Genomic DNA, 7,477 nt, shown 5'->3' on the forward strand with positions numbered 1-7,477 from the left:
TTCTTCTTCTTCTTCTTCTTCTTCTTCTTCTTCTCCTCCTCCTCCTCCTCCTCCTCCTCCTTCTTCTTCTCCTTCTTCCTCCTCCTCCTTTTCCTCTTCCTCCTCATCCCCCCCTCCTTCTCTCCTTTACCTAATATCTTAGATTTGATACTAAACATCAGGTCCAAGGCAGAAGAGTGGTTATGACTAGGCAGTTGAGGTTAAGTGATTTGCTCGGGTTCATACAGTTAGAATACATCTGAGATGGATTTGAATACAAGACCTCCAGACTCTCCAAGATTCTCCACTGAACCACCTAACTGCTCCAATTACCAACTCTTTTTTTAATGGTATTTTAAATTTAAATTGCATTTCTTATAATTTCCTCCATTATTTTCTTAAATTGAGAAAATCAACATATTAATAAATCAAGCCCTGATTAGTAGCATCTGCCCATTTCCATTTCCTAGGTGATAAATGCTCTAAGTTGCTGAGCTGCTTCCAGTTAGCACTGGCAAACCTTTAGAGTTTGAGTGCTTAAAGGGCAAATTCAAGCTATCTGTGAGCCCTGGATTATCAGAGAGAGTTGAGGGAGAAAGTGCTTGCTTTGGGTGGCTGGACAGAGGGGTGGGGCATGCAAAAAATGTCCTAGAGCACTGGGAAGAGGGGGACCCCCCCCCCAGTGCTGGCTCTGCATGTGTTCCACTTCTTTGTCAATGTGGATATAGAGTCTCCCTCTCATAGATGAAAATAGCCTAGAAAAACTAAGTGATCACAAGATGTCAAAGTTAGAAGAGACCTTAGAGATGATTTATTTCATAACTCTTATTTTGTAGATGAGAGCACTGAAAATCAGGGCAGTGGAGTGACTTCTCCAATGCCTGTGACAAATTCAAAAACAGAACTCAAATCTCCTACTTTTTCCCCCATTGTTTGTCCCTCCCCCATTAGATAACACTGAGAGTGTGATTAAAAATTGCAGGTTAGGGGGCAGCTGGGTAGCTCAGTGGATGGAGAGTCAGGCCTGGAGATGGGAGGTCCTAGGTTCAAATCTGGTCTCAGACACTTCCCAGCTGTGTGACCCTGGGCAAGTCACTTGACTCCCATTGCCCACCCTTACCACTCTTCCACCTAGGAGCCAATACACAGAAGTTAAGGGTTTAAAAAATAAATTGCAGGTCATTCAAAATGACCCAACTACGAGATTACGTACATAGTTTAAACAGTGGTTTTCAGTCTTGAACTTTCAATATTTATAAAGTCAAATTGAATTTGCTCTTTTTTTGCCAACTTTGAACCTGGAAGCACTCTATCTGTGAGAAGTATGGAGTGAAAAGATAAATGACTTTACCTCTATCAGCATCACTTCTCTATTCATGTTTTATCAAATTTGCAAACACTCCTAAATCTGGAGGAACAAGCCGTAGGAAAGATTGAGAATTAAGATTCAAAATAATATGGAGAGGGACACGTTGGAATGCTGGCTTCATACTGACAGCATGACATTTAATAGGGATAATGAAGGTTCTGCATTTACACTTTTTTGATAATTAGACATTTATTAATATTTATATTTTAGAAAAGTTAACATGGTTACATGATTTATGTTCTTACTTTCCTCTTCACCCCCCAGACTCCTCCCTCCCCTGGCCAATATGCATTTCCACTGGTTTTAACATGTGTCATTAATCAAGACCTATTTCCAAATTGTTGATAGTTGTTGCATTGGTGTGGAACTTTTAATCCCCAATCATGTCCTCATCAACCCATGTATTCAAGCAGTTGATTTTCTTCTGTGTTTCCTCTCCTGCAGTCCTTCCTCTGAATGTGGGTAGTGTTCTTTACCATAAATCCCTCAAAATTGTCCTGGGTCATTGGATTGCTGCTAGTACAGAAGTCCATTACATTCAATTTTACCACAGTGTATTGGTCTCTGTGTACAATGTTCTTCTGGCTCTGCTCCTTTCGCTCTGCATCAACTCCTGGAGGTCTTTCCAGTTCACATGGAATTCCTCCAGTTTATTATTCCTTTGAGCACAATAGTGTTCCATCACCAGCATATACCACAGTTTGTTCAGCCATTCCCCAATTGAAGGACATACCCTCATTTTCCAGTTTTTTGCCACCACAAAAAGCACGGCTATAAATATTTTTGTACATGTCTTTTTATCTATGATCTCTTTGGGTTACAAACCCAGCAATGGTATGGCTGGATCAAAGGGCAGGCATTCTTTTATAGCCCTTTGAGCATGGTTCCAAATTGCCATCCAGAATGGTTGGATCAGTTCACAGTTCCACCAGCAATGCATTAATGTCCCAGTTTTGCCACATCCCCTCCAACATTCATTACTCTCCCCCTCTTTCATTTTAGCTATTCTGCTAGGTGTGAGGTGATACCTCAGAGTTGTTTTGATTTGCATTTCTCTAATTATTAGAGATTTAGAACACTTTCTCATGTGCTTATTGATAGTTTTGATTTCTTTACCTGAAAATTGCCTATTCATGTCTCTTGCCCATTTATCAATTGGGGAATGGCTTGATTTTTTATACAATTGATTTAACTCCTTGTATATTTGAGTAATTAGACCCCTGTCAGAGTTTTTTGTTATGAAGATTTTTTTCCCAATTTGTTGTTTTCCTTCTGATCTCGGCTACATTGTTTTTGTTTGTACAAAAGCTTTTTAGTTTTATATAATCAAAATAATTTATTTTATATTTTGTAATTTTCTCTAACTCTTGCTTGGTTTTAAAATCTTTCCTTTCCCATAGATCTGACAAGTATACTATTCTGTGTTCACTTAACTTATTTATAGTTTCCCTCTTTATATTCAAGTCATTCACCCATTCTGAATTTATCTTGGTGTAGGGTGTGAGATGTTGATCTAAACCTAATCTCTCCCATATTGTTTTCCAAATTTCCCAACAGTTTTTGTCAAATAGTGGATTTTTGTCCCCAAAATTGGGCTCTTTGGGTTTATCATATACTCTCTTGCTGACTTCACTTACCCCAAGTCTATTCCACTGATCCTCCCTTCTGTCTCTTAGCCAGCACTATATTGTTTTGATGACCGCTGCTTTATAGTACAGTTTAATATCTGGTACTGCTAGGCCCCCTTCCTTCATATTTTTTCATTATTTCCCTTGATATTCTTGATCTTTTGTTATTCCAAATGAACTTTGTTATAGTTTTTCCTAAATCAGTGAAAAAGTTTTTTGGTAGTTTGATAGGTATGGCGCTAAATAGGTAAATTAATTTGGGTAGAATGGTCATTTTTATTATGTTAGCTCGTCCTACCCATGAGCAATCAATGTTTTTCCAATTGTTTAGATCTAGTTTTATTTGTTTTGTTTGGAAGGTTCTGCATTTATATTAAAACATTTAATTGCATGAATATTGCATAGGAGCTGTTACCACTATGGGATAAGGACTCAACAACTAAAGTTCATTAAAAAATGACAGAACTTTAGCCAATGGCTATATAATGGGGCTTCCCCAAAAGCAATTGCAGGGCAGCTGCGTGGCACAGTGGATAGAGTGCCAGGCTTGGAGTTGGGAGGATGTGAGTTCAAATTTGACCTCAGACACTTCGTAGCTGTGTGACCCTGGGCAAGTTGCTTAAAGTGTTTGCCTAGCCCTTGCCCTTCAGTCTTAGAGTGGTTACTAAGATAGAAAGCAAGGGTTAAAAAAAAAAAACAATTCCCACCTTGGACTAGCTATGCATAGGGAGGCTCTTCTACAGTAGGTTGGTTGATTGGTGGTCAGTTCTCAGGCCATGTCAACCCATGAAATAAACAAACAAAAACTCATACAAAATTATCTTTATTTCTGTGCTAACCCCCTTCTTTTTCTTTGGTGATAGCCACATTGACAAAAAGGGGACAGAAAATGCAAAGAAGTAAGGGAGATACAGCTTAGGGGGAGTAAAGCCCCTAGGTTTTCCTTGGAGAGATGAATTAAGGAGCTGACAAGATTTGGCTAATAATAATTTTTAAAACTGGCATTTATATACTAGGTGCCAGGCACTGTGTTAAATGCTTTACAAGTATTATTTCATTTGATTTTCACAATAACCTGGGGAGTTGGTGCTATTATAGTTCCCATTTTACAGTTGAGGAAACTGAGGCAAACAGAGGTTAAGTCACTTGTCCAGGGTCACACAGATAATAAGGGTTTGAGCCTGAATTTGAACTTTGGTCTTTCTGACTCTAGGCTCAGTGCTCTATCAGCTGGCTTTTTAGGTGTTAGGACCGTCATCTCACCTGGCAGTACTCATAAAAGGTGTTAGTAAAAAGTTAAACATGAAAAGAACTTCAATTTATCTGCTGAGTTGCAGGTGATTAAGAGGTCAAGAATTTCTGTGAAGATCTTGCCACGATTCTCCAAACCAAGTCCACATGGATAGTATTACTTGGTCCCTTGAGCCAAAAGTGGGCATAGATGCGGAGAATGAAAAATATATAGGAAAATAGGATTAAGCATTAAAAAAAATAAAAGAAATCAAACACTTTTACTTTGACATCACCAATCTATATATTACATATTAAATATACAAGATCCTGAAACTGGAAAGGCTACCGAGGCTAATCTATATTTAAAACAAAAAAAAAATCTCTTCCACACATCTTCAATATAGGGCTATCCATTCTCTCCTGAAAAACTTTTAATGAAGGGGAAGCTATTATTTCCTGAGACAGATGAGGTCATTTTTGGACAGCACTAATTGTTAGGAAGTTGTCCTTTGGATCAAACTGTCTCTTTGAAACTTTTGCTTATTATTTCTAGTTTTTCTTTCCCTTTTGATCCAAAAGGAATAAAGTGAATCTCTTTACTACATGATAAAACTGAAGACTTTTCTTCTCACCCTTTTGTCCATAAGGATAGTAGAATGAGGACCGAACAATGAGTTCTGGGAGCACATGGACATTTGGTAATTCTGCTTCTGGACATGTTCCAAATGGAGAATAGTGTCCTCTATTACTCATAACTCCAATTATGCTCATAAAGCAAACATCCATGTGTTCCCACGACTGGGAATTACTTGGTCAAATCATAACTATTTTCTTCAGGAAGAGTTGGAAAGCACTGACTATAGGAAGCATGTAATATATAAATGACTGGCTATTGATAAGGTAGTCATTTTAGAGTTAGATCTCTATGTATGTCTGTACTACACCCTTGACAAATTAGAACAAAGGTCCAAATCAATATTAAATTTTAGAAGAAACAATGAAAAATTGGAAAACAATAGCTCATAGTGAAGCACCTTCCACTTGACATATAAAAAAGGCATTGGTTCTAGAAAATGGGAAATGTATGAAGAAAAATATATTGTAGCTGATTTTTTTTACCATTTTCTATAAAGATTTACTAGATATAAACATTAAAACTGAATGGAAAGGTCCAAAAAGTGCATAACAGAACAAAACATTAAACAGAACAAAAAGGTCCAGAAAGTGCTTTAGGTTACAAATGGTTGATCTCTTTGGCAAGAAGAGAGAGAGACGTGGCAGCAAAGAAGAGCATAGGTCTAAAATATATTCATTTGCAAAATATTACAAAATATACTAAAATATATTCATTTGCAAAATATTACAAAAGAAGATGGTGGAACATGCTGACCTCATAAAACAGTGAAAAGCTAAGCTCGATAAAATGAATTTGTAGAAAGTTTTGCCTGAGACTTGAACAAGACAGATCAACTCAAGAACATTAATGAATCTGGAAGAGCAACAAATAAATAAAAAAGAACAGAATGGATTAGCCACCATTTCTTTTGCCACCTGCAATCATGATTTATAACAGTAGAAATGCCGCATTTGGAGTCATCATATTCTCAGTCCTGATGTGTTATATGTGGAAGTAGAAAGAGCACTTAAGAAGAAGCTGATAAATCTAATTTCATCTTACTTTTTAATAATGTTTTTTTTTATTATTAGAAACTTGACATACATCAACCAAATGTGAACATGTTCTTTCACCAAAAAAAAAAAAACTGGGAAAGGGAATTACATAGAACTCCACAAGTTTATTACAAAAAGCTTGCTTTAAAAAAATGATTACATATTAAATGTTTATCTTAAATATTTATTAAATATAACTTTGTGATTCCAACACTGTCCTCCCTGCCTATATCCTCTTCTAAATTTCTCTCTCCCTCTGCATATTTTTATTTTTTTATTTAAAAAAAAACCCTTACCTTCCATCTTAGAATCAATACTGTGTATTAATTCCAGGGCAGAAGAGTGGTAAAGGCTAGACAATGGGGATTAAGTGACTTGCCCAGGGTCACCCAGCTTGGAAGTGTCTGAGTCCAGCTTTGAACATAGGACCTCCTGCCTCTAGATCTGGCTCTTAATCCACTGAGCTACCCAGCTACCCACCCCCTGCATATTTTTTAATGCTTGAGTTGATGCCTCTTTCTTCTTCTCATCCTTTTTCCCCTTCACTTTCTCCTTCTTTTCCTTGTTTTCTTCCTTCTCCTCCCTCTTTTATAATCACATATTCCTTCAATTTTTAGTATTTTCTGGTTCTTGTTTATCTGTTTGTCTTTCCTATTGCAAAATAGCTCCAAATATTCTTGATGATTACTACTTTGAGTAATAATTTGAGATCTAGTACTGGTAGGTCCCCTTCCTTCCCACCTTTTTTATTATTTCCCTACGAAGTTCCTGACCTTTTGTTTCCTCACATGAATTTCATTATTATTTTTCTAATTTTGTAAAGGAGACCTTTGATATTTATGGGATTGAATTTGTAAATTAGTTTAAGTAGTATTATCATTTTTATTATACTGGCATGGACAACCATGAGCAATTTGTATTTTTTTTAATTATGTAGATCTATTTTTATCTCTGGAAAGAGCATTTTAAAAATTATAATCAGATAATTCCTATGTATCTTAGTAGAGTGACTTCAAAATATTAAACTATTTTGTACTTATTTGGAAAGGGATTTCTATTTCTTTTTCTTAAGTTTTGCAAATATATAGAAAGGCTAATGATTTTTATGAATTTATTTCATATTTTACTAAAATTATTTTTAGTTGATGCTTTAGAAGTCTCTCATGATTTCCTCTATAATACAGAAGTACTACTTGCTGTATTAGTACATTTGTTCCAACAATACATTTATCTCTGTGCTTTTTTTTTTTTAATAAACCCTTAACTTCTGTGTATTAGCTCATAGGTGGAAGAGAGGTAAGGGTGGGCAATGGGGGTCAAGTGACTTGCCCAGGGTCACACTGCTGGGAAGTGTCTGATGCCAGATTTGAACCTAGGACCTTCCTTCTCTAGGCCTGACTCTCAATCCACTGAGCTACCCAGCTGCCCTTCCCTGTGCTTTTTCATATTTTAAATAGAAGTGAGTATTGTGTCAAAAGTATTTTCTGTACCATGATTTAATCATCATAATAATCATTATTAATGTGGTATATTATATTTATGATTTCTCTAATATTGAACCAATCTTGTATTCCTGACATAAATTCTACTAATATTA

The sequence above is a fragment of the Gracilinanus agilis genome, chromosome 1 (genome assembly GCF_016433145.1).
Source record: "Gracilinanus agilis isolate LMUSP501 chromosome 1, AgileGrace, whole genome shotgun sequence".
NCBI classification, from domain to species: domain Eukaryota; kingdom Metazoa; phylum Chordata; class Mammalia; order Didelphimorphia; family Didelphidae; genus Gracilinanus; species Gracilinanus agilis.